General features: G+C 35.1%; 6 non-coding genes across 6 annotated transcripts; all 6 read right to left on the reverse strand.

Annotated features, from left to right (window-relative positions):
* Positions 1 to 292: 292 nt before the first annotated feature.
* Positions 293 to 411, reverse strand: LOC140820776 (5S ribosomal RNA). Its single transcript, XR_012115578.1, has one exon. It is a non-coding gene; the product is annotated as a 5S ribosomal RNA (ribosomal RNA).
* Positions 412 to 12,463: 12,052 nt separating this feature from the next.
* LOC140820781 (5S ribosomal RNA) lies at positions 12,464 to 12,582 on the reverse strand. The gene has a single exon (XR_012115583.1). It is a non-coding gene; the product is annotated as a 5S ribosomal RNA (ribosomal RNA).
* Positions 12,583 to 13,236: 654 nt separating this feature from the next.
* Positions 13,237 to 13,356, reverse strand: LOC140820777 (5S ribosomal RNA). Its single transcript, XR_012115579.1, has one exon. It is a non-coding gene; the product is annotated as a 5S ribosomal RNA (ribosomal RNA).
* A 654-nt stretch (positions 13,357 to 14,010) lies between these two features.
* LOC140820778 (5S ribosomal RNA) lies at positions 14,011 to 14,129 on the reverse strand. The gene has a single exon (XR_012115580.1). It is a non-coding gene; the product is annotated as a 5S ribosomal RNA (ribosomal RNA).
* Positions 14,130 to 14,824: 695 nt separating this feature from the next.
* Positions 14,825 to 14,943, reverse strand: LOC140820779 (5S ribosomal RNA). Its single transcript, XR_012115581.1, has one exon. It is a non-coding gene; the product is annotated as a 5S ribosomal RNA (ribosomal RNA).
* Positions 14,944 to 15,602: 659 nt separating this feature from the next.
* Positions 15,603 to 15,721, reverse strand: LOC140820780 (5S ribosomal RNA). The gene has a single exon (XR_012115582.1). It is a non-coding gene; the product is annotated as a 5S ribosomal RNA (ribosomal RNA).
* Positions 15,722 to 16,033: the final 312 nt, after the last annotated feature.

The raw sequence follows: 16,033 nt of genomic DNA on the forward strand, positions 1-16,033 counted from the left end.
TACGGCTGAGATAAGAGAAATTTAATCAGAATCGAAATTCGACCGTCCTATGCCGATGTCTCGGAAAACAGAAACTTACCAAAAGCGGAAAATCGCAAATTGGAGGGTCTTAGAGAAGGAATTCGGCTAAAATCTCGCCAGCTCATGGCGGAGTCAAGAGTCTCGTTCGTTGACACGTTTACAATCAAATTAGCACACAGTTTTGTCCAAATCCGACGCGGGCCCAAGCTACGATAATTTCAAATGTCTTATTGGTCCCGATCGAGGAATCGTAAAAATAAAAACACGAAAAGGGGTGCAACACGAGGACTTCCCAGGGGGTCACCCATCCTAGTACTGCTCTCGCCCAAGCACGCTTAACTTCGGAGTTCTGATGGGATCCGGTGCATTAGTGCTGGTATGATCGCACCCAACATTGAGTGGGCTGTTGATAACATAAAAATTGTACATTAATTAAATGTTTTATAATATAAATATATAGTTTTTGTTTTATTAAATTTTTAAATATTATATGTTTTATAATAAATTGTATAAAATATAAGTTGTTGTGTAATTATAAGTTTTTACTATTTTTACAGGTTCGATAAAACAAGAATAACCTTGGCGTTGCAAATGGGATTAAGATGATTCTTGGACCTGTAGAAAGTTGATGTTAATATCTACAATATTGGTGGCAAGCATGAGATAAAAATCCTCTCACAATGGGATCAAATTAAGCAACAATTAAAGTTACCGAAGGAGTGGCAGTTTTTACCATGCTCTAGTATTTTGACCATATCTCTCAACTACTTGGTCAAATATCTGAAAAAAATACCACAACTAGACAACTCAATTATCCACATGTTTCATTTTATGTGAAGAAGAAAATTCGGAGAAGATGCTTGTCAAAAGTGATGTGCAATATAATATTAATTTCTTGGAACACCAATGAAGACTTATGTGTAAAAATAATATTTTATTGTGGTTGTCTCCCCAAATTTGGCTATAAATAGGGGTGCATTGTAATGTATTGAGATATCCCTCATTCTATGAACAAATCTTTGAGTTCATAATATTTCTCTCTATATTTTTCTTTTATTTCTTCATTTAAATATAATTAGCATGTTAATTTCATATTCAAAGTTTTACACTTTGAATAATGAATAGCTAACTTCCTAAAGTTGAGATGATAAGGTGAAGCTCTTGGCATGATAATAAGGTTATTATAAGGTAAGAATCTATGTTTTATATTATTTAATCATTATTTATTGTTTATGTTATATTTATTTCTTTAAGCATTTTTATACCCTACTTATAAGTGGGAGTTTTGATTTATTGTTGCTATATGTTACACTAAATTCTTGGAACCATTTAAATGTTAGTTTGGTATTACCAACCATTTAAAATGGATGCCTTGAGTTATTATATATAATATATTATAATATTAAATTCTTGGAACCATTTAAATGTTAGTTTGGTTTTACCAACCATTTAACTTGGATTCCTTGATTTATTATATATGAATATATTATAGTATTAATTTATTGGTACCATTTAAATGTTTGTTTGGTTTTACCAACCATTTAAAGTGGGAACCTTGATTTAGTGTTTACAAATATATATAGCACAATAAATACTTGACCACATTTATAAGTTTTGGTATATATTATGTACTTATAAGATTATAATTTATAACATAATATAAATATGATTATTTAATATATTGGAACCATTTTATTAAGTGGATTTCAATATTGTTCGTTAATGTTAACTTTATTAAAATACCAAGAGTGGATCCTTTAATCTCAACTACTTAAATTTAAATTTGAACAATTAAAATTTACCCATTAAAGATTCAATTAAAATTAAAAAGAAACAAAAACAAAACAAAAAGACATTGTAGTGGACTTGTAATTACCTTAGCTTCCCTGTGGATACGATATTCGGACTCACCGAATTATACTACTTGTGGACAACCTGCTCTTGGGAGTGCAACAATCAAAGTCGCAACAAGTTTTTGGCGCCGTTGCCGGGGAAGTATAATTTAATTTCAAGTCTATTTAATATTGTTTAAAGTTTATTTTTCTTTTTATTGCTTTTGTGTGTTTTTTTTTTCTTTTTGTTTTGCATTTGCATGAGCATTTGGTCACGTACACTTAGTGGTCGACTCATTCGAAATAACCCTTTATTTTTACAAAACATGGCGGAAGAACCCATCCAAGAAAATGAAGATGAAATTCAATCTCAACATGATCATGATAGACGAAGAACACTTAGAGATCACATGAATCCTACACGTACTAGTGCACCTTCATGTCTAGTTTTTCCCCCTGATGCATCTCATTTCAATTTTAAGCCTGGTATTATCCAACTTTTACCCAACTTTCATGGCTTAGATTCTGAAAATCCATACATGCATTTACGAGAGTTTGAAGAAGTGTGCAACACATATAATGATCTAAATTGTAGCATGAACACCATTCGCCTTAAGCTTTTTCCTTTTTCTTTAAAAGATAAAGCTAAAACTTGGCTACAAAATCTTAGATCGGGATCCATTCGAACTTGGGATGAATTGCAACAACAATTTTTGAAAAAGTTTTTTCCATCTCATAGAACAAATTCTTTCAAAAGGCAAATCATCACTTTCACTCAAAAACAAGGAGAAACTTTTTATCAGTGTTGGGATAGATACAAAGAATTGCTTAATCTTTGTCCACATCATGGTTTTGAAATTTGGAGAGTTGTTTCTCAATTTTATGAAGGCTTAACACCTAAAGATAGGCAAATGGTTGAATTTATGTGTAATGGAACATTTGAAGATAAAGATCCGAACGAGGCAATTGAGTATCTCGATTCATTAGCTGAAAATGCTCAAAATTGGGACACTATAGGTACAATCGAACCATCAAACAAGATTCAATCTCCTACATCTGGTGGAGGTATGTACACTCTCAAAGATGAACATGATCTTCAAGCTAGATTTACCTCTTTGGCAAGAAAAGTTGAGGCACTTGAATTGAAAAAGAATGGTCAATTAAAATCTGTTCAAGAAATTGTGTGTCACATCTGTGATACAAGTGATCATTTTACAAAAGATTGTCCCACTTTGCCCTCTTTTAAAGAATGTCTCCATGAGCAAGCCAATGTTTTGAACAATTTCAAAAGGCCAAATTTTGAACCATTTTCTCAAAATTACAATCCAGGTTGGCGAAATCATCCAAATTTTAGTTGGAGGAATGATAATGCTGCACAATTTCCGCAACCACATTTTCAAAATCAACAAAATTTTCAAAATTATGCACCTTATGTTCCTCCGCCGAAAAGAAATTTGGAAGATACATTGAATTCTTTCATTGCAAAGCAAGAGTCTATCAATACTCAAACTGCTCAAACCATGACAGACTTGAAAGATACTCTTGCTAAATTTGCATCTGCACTTAATGTTCATGAAAAAGGTAAATTTCCTTCACAACCTCTGCCTAATCCCAAGGATCATCATACACAAATTGGAACTTCTGGAACTCAACCGATGGATCAGGTAAAATCTGTTATTACCCTTCGAAGTGGTAAGGTTGTGGAAAAATCCATTCTTGAACCTTGTGAAGATGATGATAAATCAACTCCAAAGGGTAAGGAAGTGGAACCCATAACTTGCGAAGAGGAGGTTCAACAGACAGTGTCACCACCATTCCCTCATGCATTGAAAAATACAAAAAAATCAAATTTGAATTCTGATATATATGATATTTTTAAACAAGTAAAAGTTAATATTCCTTTATTAGATGCAATAAAACAGGTACCATCATATGCCAAATTTTTGAAAGACTTGTGCACTGTGAAAAGAAAATTGAATGTGAAAAAGAAAGCATTTTTAGCCGAACAAGTAAGTGCAATCATTCAAAATAATAATGCTTTGAAATACAAAGACCCTGGTTGTCCTACTATTTCGTGTATTATTGGAGAACGAAAGATTAAAAAAGCCTTGCTTGACCTTGGAGCTAGTGTGAATTTACTTCCATATTCAGTTTATCAAGAACTCAATCTAGGCGAGTTAAAACCTACTTCGGTAACACTTTTACTTGTTGATAGATCTGTTAAAGTGCCAAGAGGTATGGTAGAAGACGTGTTGGTCCAAGTTGATAACTTTGTATATCCTGTCGATTTCATAGTTTTAGATACACAACCTATTGAAGCTTGTAATGCAATTCCTGTAATTTTAGGTCGTCCATTTTTAGCAACTTCTAATGCTCTTATAAATTGCAGGAATGGAATAATGAAGTTGTCATTTGGTAACATGACCTTGGAGCTCAATGTTTTTAATCTTTGTAAGCAACCACATGACAAAGGAGATGAAAGTGAAGATGAAAATCTTATTGAAACTCTTGTGGAAGAAAACATTCAAGAAGGGAGTACTCGTGATCAATTAGATATTTGTTCAATTGAAACTGTTAAAGAAAATATTGAAATTGATCTTGACGATTTTTTCAGGTATCACTCGTTACCAGGATCAGAGAAAGAATTTGATGAAAAATATGAGAACAAAGACGAACCACCAGTATTGGAGTTAAAACCCTTGCCAGAAGAATTGAAGTATGCATTTCTTGGAGAAGATGAAACATATCCGGTGGTAATTTCTTCCAAACTCTCAAGTAATCAAGAAGGTAAATTAGTTGATATGCTTAAAAGACATAAAAATGCAATTGGTTGGACACTAAAAGATCTTAAGGGCATTAATCCACTAATTTGCACACACAAAATTCACTTTGAAGAAAATGCAAAAACATCTCAACAACCACAAAGGAGATTAAATCCACACATGAAAGATGTTGTGAAAACTGAAGTTCTCAAACTACTTGATGTTGGAATTATCTACCCTATTTCTGATAGTAAGTGGGTAAGCCCAACACAAGTAGTTCCAAAAAAATCTGGCATCACAGTGATAAAAAATGAAAAAGGTGAATTGTTAACAAGTCGAGTCCCATCTAGTTGGCGGATGTGTATTGATTATAGAAAATTAAATGACGCCACTAGAAAAGATCATTTTCCATTACCATTTTTGGATCAAATTTTAGAAAGAGTAGCAGGTCATCCCTACTACTGTTTTCTTGACGGATATTCAGGCTATTATCAAATTCCCATTGCACTCGAAGATCAAGAAAAAACTACATTCACATGTCCTTTTGGAACATTTGCATTCAGAAGGATGCCATTTGGTTTATGCAATGCCCCAGCAACATTTCAAAGATGTATGCTAAGCATTTTCTGCGACATGGTTGAAAATTGTTTGGAAATTTTTATGAATGATTTAACTGTTTTGGGAATACATTTGATAATTGTCTTGAAAATTTGGAAAAAGTTTTAAAAAGATGCGAGGAAAAAGGTCTTATTTTAAATTGGGAAAAATGTCATTACATGATTACTTCTGGAATTGTTTTGGGACATGTCGTGTCATCTCATGGAATTGAAGTCGATAAAGCAAAAGTTGATGTCATTGCCAATTTACCCCCTCCAAAAACCATTAAAGAAATTCGCTCATTTTTGGGACATGCTGGATTTTATAGGAGGTTTATAAAGGACTTTAGTTTAATCTCTAAACCCATTTGTAACCTCTTAACAAAAGACAGTGCATTTGAGTGGACTCAAGAATGTCAAAATGCTTTTGATAAAATCATTCGACATTTAACATCAGCTCCTATCATGCAACCTCCTGATTGGTCTTTACCATTTGAAATCATGTGCGATGCGAGTGATTATGCAGTCGGTGCAGTATTGGGTCAAAGAAGAAACGGTAAGCCTTATGTGATATATTATGCAAGTAGAACTTTAAACAATGCTCAAATGAATTACTCCACAACTGAAAAAGAGCTACTTGCTGTAATATTTGCATTAGATAAATTTCGTTCTTATTTGATTGGATCAACAACTATCGTGTTTACTGATCATTCTGCTATTAGATATTTGTTGACCAAACAGGATGCAAAGCCACGACTGATACGATGGATTTTGTTGCTCCAAGAATTTGACATTGTAATCAAAGATAAAAAAGGAACCGAGAATGTCGTAGCCGATCATTTATCGAGACTAGTAACAGGATCATCTTTTGAAATGACACCAATTAACGATAATTTTCCTGATGAACATCTATTTTCAGTTACTACTACACCTTGGTTTGCTAACATAGTAAATTTTCTTGTGACAGGAAAAATGCCACCGCAATGGAGTTCCCAAGATAAAAGAAAATTTTTGAATGAGGTAAAAAACTTTTATTGGGATGATCCGTATCTGTTCAAGTATTGTCCGGATCAAATTTTTCGACGTTGCATACCCGACAATGAGGTAAGTAGTGTCATTAAATTTTGTCATTCAGAAGCATGCGGGGGACATTTTTCTTCAAAGAAAACAGCTGCAAAAATCTTGCAGTGTGGATTTTATTGGCCCACTTTGTTTAAAGACACCCACGAAATCTGCAAGATCTGTGAAAATTGTCAAAAATTGGGTGCGATTTCAAAAAGAAACATGATGCCTTTGAATCCTATCATTGAAATTGAAATATTTGATTGTTGGGGAATAGATTTTATGGGACCTTTTCCACCGTCGTTTGGATACTTGTATATTTTAGTTGCAGTTGATTATGTTTCCAAATGGATAGAGGCAATTCCATGTCGAACAAATGATCATAAAATCGTCATCAAATTTTTGAAAGAAAATATTTTTAGTAGATTCGGAATTCCTCGAGCTATGATAAGTGATGGGGGAACTCACTTTGTTAATAAACCATTTGCTTCATTAATGAAAAAATATGGTATTACTCACAAAGTAACAACTCCTTATCATCCTCAAACAAATGGACAAGTTGAATTAGCTAATAGGGAGATAAAGCAAATTTTGGAAAAAACTGTTAACTCAAATAGAAAAGACTGGTCTCTGCGACTTAATGATGCACTGTGGGCATATCGAACAGCTTTTAAAACATCATTGAATATGTCTCCCTATAGGTTGGTTTATGGAAAACATTGTCATTTGCCTGTGGAATTGGAACATAAAGCTTATTGGGCGATAAAAACTTTAAATTCAAGCATGGATGATGCCAACAAATTGCGTAAATTGCAACTTAATGAACTTGATGAACTCAGAAATGATGCGTATGAGAATTCAAGGATTTATAAAGCAAAAATCAAATCATTTCATGATAAAACAATTCTTAGAAAATCTTTTGAGATTGGTAAAAAAGTTTTGCTTTATAATTCTCGACTTCACATATTCCCAGGAAAATTACGATCAAGATGGACAGGCCCATATGTTATAAAGCATGTGTATCCTTATGGAGCTGTGGATATTGAAAATCCTAAAAATGGTGATGTTTTTAAAGTGAATGGACAAAGGCTTAAACCATTTTTGGAAAATGAAATCTTTCAAGAAGAGTTTATTTCCCTTTCTGATCCTTGATTTTTTTTTTGTGTTGCATTTGATTATTGTTTGTTTTTATTTCAGGTTTTCTTAATCTTTTTATTTTCCCGGTTAAATGGCGGATAACGGTACTCCGTGACTCTCATAGTCGGTTAAATCAGTTTCCCACAATTGCTGATACAAAAATTTAAAAAAAAAAAATCATTTCTTTTCTTTTCAAAATGGATGAAATTCTCTCAAAAATTTGTAAATATTTTCCCTCTGTTTCTGAAAATGTTCTAAGAAAAATTTATGCAGGAAGGTGTGAAAGATTGAGATTACTAATGCAAAAAGGAATTCCAGAAGATATTCGTCTTGTAATAGAAGCTAAGGTCCGATTAGGAGGAGAAGTTCCACAATCATTGCTTATTCGGTATTTGCCTGGATTAGGAAAAAGCACTTATGCGAAAAAACGAAGGGCCAAAAGTTTAGGGGTTTGTCATAAGTGTGCAAGATGGACTTGTGACAAACGATGCAGATCTTTGGGATGTGTTTCCAATAACAGAGAAGATAAAATTGATTTCATTAAGAATGGGCTGAGTAAGGAGTCTTTAGATAACATCTTATTGACTCTTGAGACGCATTCTAGTGCACATGTGCATATTGAACTTCTCCGTTTATGGAAACAATTTCAAGATGAGCGTCATAGTCTTGGGAATCTGACTAAAAAAGACCCTGTTTGCCAATTTATAAGAAAATTGGATGGGAAGCATATCCTCGACTCATAGAAGGCGTTGAAGCCGTTTCTGGACGTAAAACCAGAGGAAAATTGTGAGCCACAATCACACTACTGTTTATAAGCATGTGTGTCATTATTTTTTTACTATTTATTCTGTTACAGCTGTGACCCATAGTTTTGTCATGATAACATATTACTCCTATAAAATCTCTCATCTTTCTTTCTACTTTCGCAGAAAAAAAAAAAGGAAAGTAAAAACATGACTGGATCCTCTGCACAAACATTGAAAAATATTTGTGTATTTTGTGGGTCGAGTCCTGGAAAAAATGAAGTGTTTGTAGAAGCAGCGAATAATCTTGGAAAGATATTGGCTGAGAGAAAAATTCACTTGGTATATGGGGGAGGTAATATTGGGTTAATGGGATCTGTTTCAACATCTGCTCATCTTGGAGGTAGTCAGGTATTGGGTATTATTCCTATAGCTTTAGCTGAAGGAAATATTACAGGTGTTACGATTGGGGAGGAATTAAAAGTTTCTTCTATGTATGAAAGAATCACTCAAATGATTGAAAATTCTGATGCTTTTATCGCACTACCAGGTGGTTTTGGTACATTAGAAGAAATTTTTCACACTGTTTCTTGGGCACAACTTAATATCCATAATAAACCCGTGGGCTTGTTGAATATCAATAATTATTATGACAGTTTGTTGACATTTCTTGATAAAGCTGTGGAACAGAATTTCATTTCAGAAAATTCACGACGGATGCTCATCTGTGCTTCGACTGCCGATCAATTAATTGATGATTTGGAAGCTTTTGTTCATAAGCCTGATCCGATGATAACAAAGATCAATTGGTCGCAATCAAGCAGTAAGAAAAGGAAGTTGGATCATTGATTCAAAAGTCGTGGATTGGTTTGCGTTTGTTTCAGTTTGTTATCTTCAATAAAGTTCCAGGTGATATCTCTTTCATTATGTACTCTTTATTAATAGCTATTTTGACATTAGGGACAATGTCATATTCTGATTGGGGGGAGAACACATATAAAAAAAAAAAAAAAACAAATTTAAAAAAAAATTAAATATTATTTTAAAATAAAACCATGTTTATTGTTTGTACCTTAGTAATTTTTTGCAAAAATGTCATACATTACATATTTGAAAGATTTAAATTAGAACATGCATTAATCTATTTAAGAATGTTTAAATTTTATTTGAAAAAAGGTCATTTTTAATATTCTGATCAATATAAAAATATGATTTATGAAATCTTTTTGAGTGATTAACCATTGTGATAAAATTAGGTAGTAAAGTATATGGCCCAAGATATACCTTATAAGAGTGCCTAAAATTTTTGAACTCACACATATTTTGTGAGTGAGTGGAGAGGACTGAGAAAACAGCTTTCGAGCCTTTATTGATCATGAGAGAGACTATCTATTGTTTAGATCTTGAGTTCTTATTTTGAAAAAAAAAATATATATTTCCTGAAAAAAAAAGAAAAAAAAAGAAAAATACAAAAAGAAAGATGTTGAAGATCTATGTAATTTTTAAGTTATATGCTGCGACCCATTTATCTCTCATAAGAATAAAAAAATAAAAAAAAAATAAAAAAAGAAAGAGAGAAATACATTGTACAAATTAAATAAATATGTGGTCAAAAAGCATAAACTTAGTCTGATTCCATGATGTAAAAAAAAAAAAAAATCAGGAAAAAAAATATAATAAGAACAACTGGATTTTAAATCAATTGATTTTCTATCTTTTGATTAGTTTGGCTCGTTTGTCTGTCTGCATTCTGTAAACCATTTTTCTGAGCATTTATCTGTATTCCAACTCCATGAGAGAAATCGTTGCCATAAATTGAAACATTTATTAACCTGTGAGGATATGGAGTTGAGACTCTTACTAGGAATTTCTGAAGGCCGTGTACATTTAACTACCTAAAATAAGCTTTGAATTAATCATCTCAAATTATTTCATAAATTATAATTATGATGATCTTGATATAACTTTGACAGTTTTCAAATTTTATTTAAACACTTAGATAGTTCTGATTACATTTCTATTTAAATTAATCAATATGTTTTGTATTGCTATTAACGCTTAAATTGCTAGGGACTAGCAATAAGCTGGTTGGGAGGTGTGATAAACATAAAAATTGTACATTAATTAAATGTTTTATAATATAAATATATAGTTTTTGTTTTATTAAATTTTTAAATATTATATGTTTTATAATAAATTGTATAAAATATAAGTTGTTGTGTAATTATAAGTTTTTACTATTTTTACAGGTTCGATAAAACAAGAATAACCTTGGCGTTGCAAATGGGATTAAGATGATTCTTGGACCTGTAGAAAGTTGATGTTAATATCTACAATATTGGTGGCAAGCATGAGATAAAAATCCTCTCACAATTGGGATCAAATTAAGCAACAATTAAAGTTACCGAAGGAGTGGCAGTTTTACCATGCTCTAGTATTTTGACCATATCTCTCAAACTACTTGGTCAAATATTCTGAAAAAAATACCACAACTAGACAACTCAATTATCCACATGTTTCATTTTATGTGAAGAAGAAAATTCGGAGAAGATGCTTGTCAAAAGTGATGTGCAATATAATATTAATTTCTTGGAACACCAATGAAGACTTATGTGTAAAAAATAATATTTTATTTGTGGTTGTCTCCCCAAATTTGGCTATAAATAGGGGTGCATTGTAATGTATTGAGATATCCCTCATTCTATGAACAAATCTTTGAGTTCATAATATTTCTCTCTATATTTTTCTTTTATTTCTTCATTTAAATATAATTAGCATGTTAATTTCATATTCAAAGTTTTACACTTTGAATAATGAATAGCTAACTTCATAAAGTTGAGATGATAAGGTGAAGCTCTTGGCATGATAATAAGGTTATTATAAGGTAAGAATCTATGTTTATATTATTTAATCATTATTTATTGTTTATGTTATATTTATTTCTTTAAGCATTTTTATACCCTACTTATAAGTGGGAGTTTTGATTTATTGTTGCTATATGTTACACTAAATTCTTGGAACCATTTAAATGTTAGTTTGGTATTACCAACCATTTAAAATGGATGCCTTGAGTTATTATATATAAATATATTATAATATTAAATTCTTGGAACCATTTAAATGTTAGTTTGGTTTTACCAACCATTTAACTTGGATTCCTTGATTTATTATATATGAATATATTATAGTATTAATTTATTGGTACCATTTAAATGTTTGTTTGGTTTTACCAACCATTTAAAGTGGGAACCTTGATTTAGTGTTTACAAATATATATAGCACAATAAATACTTGACCACATTTATAAGTTTTGGTATATATTATGTACTTATAAGATTATAATTTATAACATAATATAAATATGATTATTTAATATATTGGAACCATTTTATTAAGTGGATTTCAATATTGTTCGTTAATGTTAACTTTATTAAAATACCAAGAGTGGATCCTTTAATCTCAACTACTTAAATTTAAATTTGAACAATTAAAATTTACCCATTAAAGATTCAATTAAAATTAAAAAGAAACAAAAACAAAAACAAAAAGACATTGTAGTGGACTTGTAATTACCTTAGCTTCCCTGTGGATACGATATTTGGACTCACCGAATTATACTACTTGTGGACAACCTGCTCTTGGGAGTGCAACAATCAAAGTCGCAACAGCTGTTTATTCTTATATCCTTCGAGTACGTGTGGGCCGGGCGGCGAGAGACAAAACGCGGCTCTGTTCTCGCCGCATCAGAACCCTGTGGTTATACGTGCTTGTGCGAACGCAGCACTAGGATGGGTGACCTCCCCGGGAAGTCCTCGTCTCGCGAACATTTACGTAAATTATTACTAAAATATTCGAAATAATTGTTTTTAAACCAGCAAACCGTCTCTGGATTAATCTGCATGCCCATTCGTGTAGAAGAGTCTCGCAACAACAATAATAGTTCAATTTTTCAGAAAAATAGTAAAAAAAAAAAAAACAAGCTGAAGGAGAAAAATTAACGAAGTTTAAAATATTATTACGGCTGAGATAAGAGAAAATTTAATCAGAATCGAAATTCGACCGTCCTATGCCGATGTCTCGGAAAACAGAAACTTACCAAAAGCGGAAAATCGCAAATTGGAGGGTCTTAGAGAAGGAATTCGGCTAAAATCTCGCCAGCTCATGGCGGAGTCAAGAGTCTCGTTCGTTGACACGTTTACAATCAAATTAGCACACAGTTTTGTCCAAATCCGACGCGGGCCCGAGCTACGATAATTTCACATGTCTTATCTGGTCCCGATCGAGGAATCGTAAAAAGAAAAACACGAAAAGGGGTGCAACACGAGGACTTCCCAGGGGGTCACCCATCCTAGTACTGCTCTCGCCAAAGCACGCTTAACTTCGGAGTTCTGATGGGATCCGGTGCATTAGTGCTGGTATGATCGCACCCAACATTGAGTGGGCTGTTTATTCTTATATCCTTCGAGTACGTGTGGGCCAGGAGGCGAGAGACAAAACGCGGCTCTGTTCTCGCCGCATCAGAACCCTGTGGTTATACGTGTTTGTGCGAACGCAGCACTAGGATGGGTGACCTCCCCGGGAAGTCCTCGTCTCGCGAACATTTACGTAAATTATTACTAAAATATTCGAAATAATTGTTTTTAAACCAGCAAACCGTCTATTTATTAATCTGCATGCCCATTCGTGTAGAAGAGGCTCGCAACAACAATAATAGTTCAATTTTTCAGAAAAATAGTAAAAAAAAAAAAACAAACTGAATGAGAAAAATTAGCGAAGTTTAAAATATTCTTACGGCTGAGATAAGTGAAAATTTAATCAGAATCGAAATTCGACCGTCCTATGCCGATGTCTCGGAAAACGGAAACTTACCAAAAGCGGAAAATCGCAAATTGGAGGGTCTTAGAGAAGGAATTCGGCTAAAATCTCGCCAGCTCATGGCGGAGTCAAGAGTCTCGTTCGTTGACACGTTTACAATCAAATTAGCACACAGTTTTGTCCAAATCCGACGCGGGCCCGAGCTACGATAATTTCACATGTCTTATCTGGTCCCGATCGAGGAATCGTAAAAAGAAAAACACGAAAAGAGGTGCAACACGAGGACTTCCCAGGGGGATCACCCATCCTAGTACTGCTCTCGCCCAAGCACGCTTAACTTCGGAGTTCTGATGGGATCCGGTGCATTAGTGCTGGTATGATCGCACCCAACATTGAGTGGGCTGTTTATTCTTATATCCTTCGAGTACGTGTGGGCCGGGCGGCGAGAGACAAAACGCGGCTCTGTTCTCGCCGCATCGGAACCCTGTGGTTATACGTGCTTGTGCGAACGCAGCACTAGGATGGGTGACCTCCCCGGGAAGTCCTCGTCTCGCGAACATTTACGTAAATTATTACTAAAATATTCGAAATAATTGTTTTTAAACCAGCAAACCGTCTCTGGATTAATCTGCATGCCCATTCGTGTAGAAGAGGCTCGCAACAACAATAATAGTTCAATTTTTCAGAAAAATAGTAAAAAAAAAAAAACAAGCTGAATGAGAAAAATTAGCGAAGTTTAAAATATTCTTACGGCTGAGATAAGAGAAAATTTAATCAGAATCGAAATTCGACCGTCCTATGCCGATGTCTCGGAAAACAGAAACTTACCAAAAGCGGAAAATCGCAAATTGGAGGGTCTTAGAGAAGGAATTCGGCTAAAATCTCGCCAGCTCATGGCGGAGTCAAGAGTCTCGTTCGTTGACACGTTTACAATCAAATTAGCACACAGTTTTGTCCAAATCCGACGCGGGCCCGAGCTACGATAATTTCACATGTCTTATCTGGTCCCGATCGAGGAATCGTAAAAAGAAAAACACGAAAAGGGGTGCAACACGAGGACTTCCCAGGGGGTCACCCATCCTAGTACTGCTCTCGCCCAAGCACGCTTAACTTCGGAGTTCTGATGGGATCCGGTGCATTAGTGCTGGTATGATCGCACCCAACATTGAGTGGGCTGTTTATTCTTATATCCTTCGAGTACGTGTGGACCGGGAGGCGAGAGACAAAACGCGGCTCTGTTCTCGCCGCATCAGAACCCTGTGGTTATACGTGCTTGTGCGAACGCAGCACTAGGATGGGTGACCTCCCCGGGAAGTCCTCGTCTCGCAAACATTTACGTAAATTATTACTAAAATATTCGAAATAATTGTTTTTAAACCAGCAAACCGTCTCTTGATTAATCTGCATGCCCATTCGTGTAGAAGAGGCTCGCAACAACAATAATAGTTCAATTTTCAGAAAAATAGTAAAAAAAAAAAAACAAACTGAATGAGAAAAATTAGCGAAGTTTAAAATATTCTTACGGCTGAGATAAGAGAAAATTTAATCAGAATCGAAATTCGACCGTCCTATGCCGATGTCTCGGAAAACAGAAACATACCAAAAGCGGGAAATCTCAAATTAGAGGGTCTTAGAGAAGGAATTCGGCTCAAATCTCGCCACCTCGTGGCGGAGTCATGAGTCTCGTTCGCTGGCCCGTTTACAATCAAATTAGAATACAATTTTGTCCAAATCCGACGCGGCCCGAGCTGCGATAATTTCACATGTCATATCCGGCCCCGAATCGATATTTTGATACGATCGGAGTCGAAGATCATACGTTTACGCGAGGAGCCAAAAATAGAAAAACACGAAAAGGGGTGCAACACGAGGACTTCCCAGGGGGTCACCCATCCTAGTACTGCTCTCGCCCAAGCACGCTTAACTTCGGAGTTCTGATGGGATCCGGTGCATTAGTGCTGGTATGATCGCACCCAACATTGAGTGGGCTGTTTATTCTTATATCCCTCGAGTACGTGTGGGCCGGGCGGCGAGAGACAAAACGCGGCGCCGCTCTCGCCCCATCAGAACCCCGGGGTAATACGTGCTTGCGGGAACGCGGCACTAGGATGGGTGGCCTCCCTGGGAAGTCCTCGTGTCGCGACCATTTACGTAAATTATGACTAAACATTGGAAATAATTGTTTTTATCAAGCAATCTGCCTCTGGATTATCGCACGCCCTTTCGTGTAGAAGAGGCTCACAACGACGAAAATAGTTCAATTTTCCAGAAAATATTTTAAAAAAAAAGCATGGAGAAGAAGAAATTAGCGAAGTTAAAAATATTCTTACGCCTGAGATGAGAGAAAATTTAACCAGCATCGGGTTTCGACCTTCCTAGGCCGATGTCTCGGGAACAGAAACATACCAAAAGCGGGAAATCTCAAATTAGAGGGTCTTAGAGAAGGAATTCGGCTCAAATCTCGCCACCTCGTGGCGGAGTCATGAGTCTCGTTCGCTGGCCCGTTACAATCAAATTAGAATACAATTTTGTCCAAATCCGACGCGGCCCGAGCTGCGATAATTTCACATGTCATATCCGGCCCGAATCGATATTGGTCCCGATCGAGGAATCGTAAAAAGAAAAACACGAAAAGGGGTGCAACACGAGGACTTCCCAGGGGGTCACCCATCCTAGTACTGCTCTCGCCCAAGCACGCTTAACTTCGGAGTTCTGATGGGATCCGGTGCATTAGTGCTGGTATGATCGCACCCAACATTGAGTGGGCTGTTTATTCTTATATCCTTCGAGTACGTGTGGGCCGGGCGGCGAGAGACAAAACGCGGCTCTGTTCTCGCCGCATCAGAACCCTGTGGTTATACGTGCTTGTGCGAACGCAGCACTAGGATGGGTGACCTCCCCGGGAAGTCCTCGTCTCGCGACCATTTACGTAAATTATTACTAAAATATTCGAAATAATTGTTTTTAAACCAGCAAACCGTCTCTGGATTAATCTGCATGCCCATTCGTGTAGAAGAGGCTCGCAACAACAATAATAGTTCAATTTTTCAGAAAAATAGTAAAAA

The sequence above is a fragment of the Primulina eburnea genome, unplaced genomic scaffold (genome assembly GCF_022965805.1).
Source record: "Primulina eburnea isolate SZY01 unplaced genomic scaffold, ASM2296580v1 ctg1438, whole genome shotgun sequence".
Lineage (NCBI taxonomy): Eukaryota > Viridiplantae > Streptophyta > Magnoliopsida > Lamiales > Gesneriaceae > Primulina > Primulina eburnea.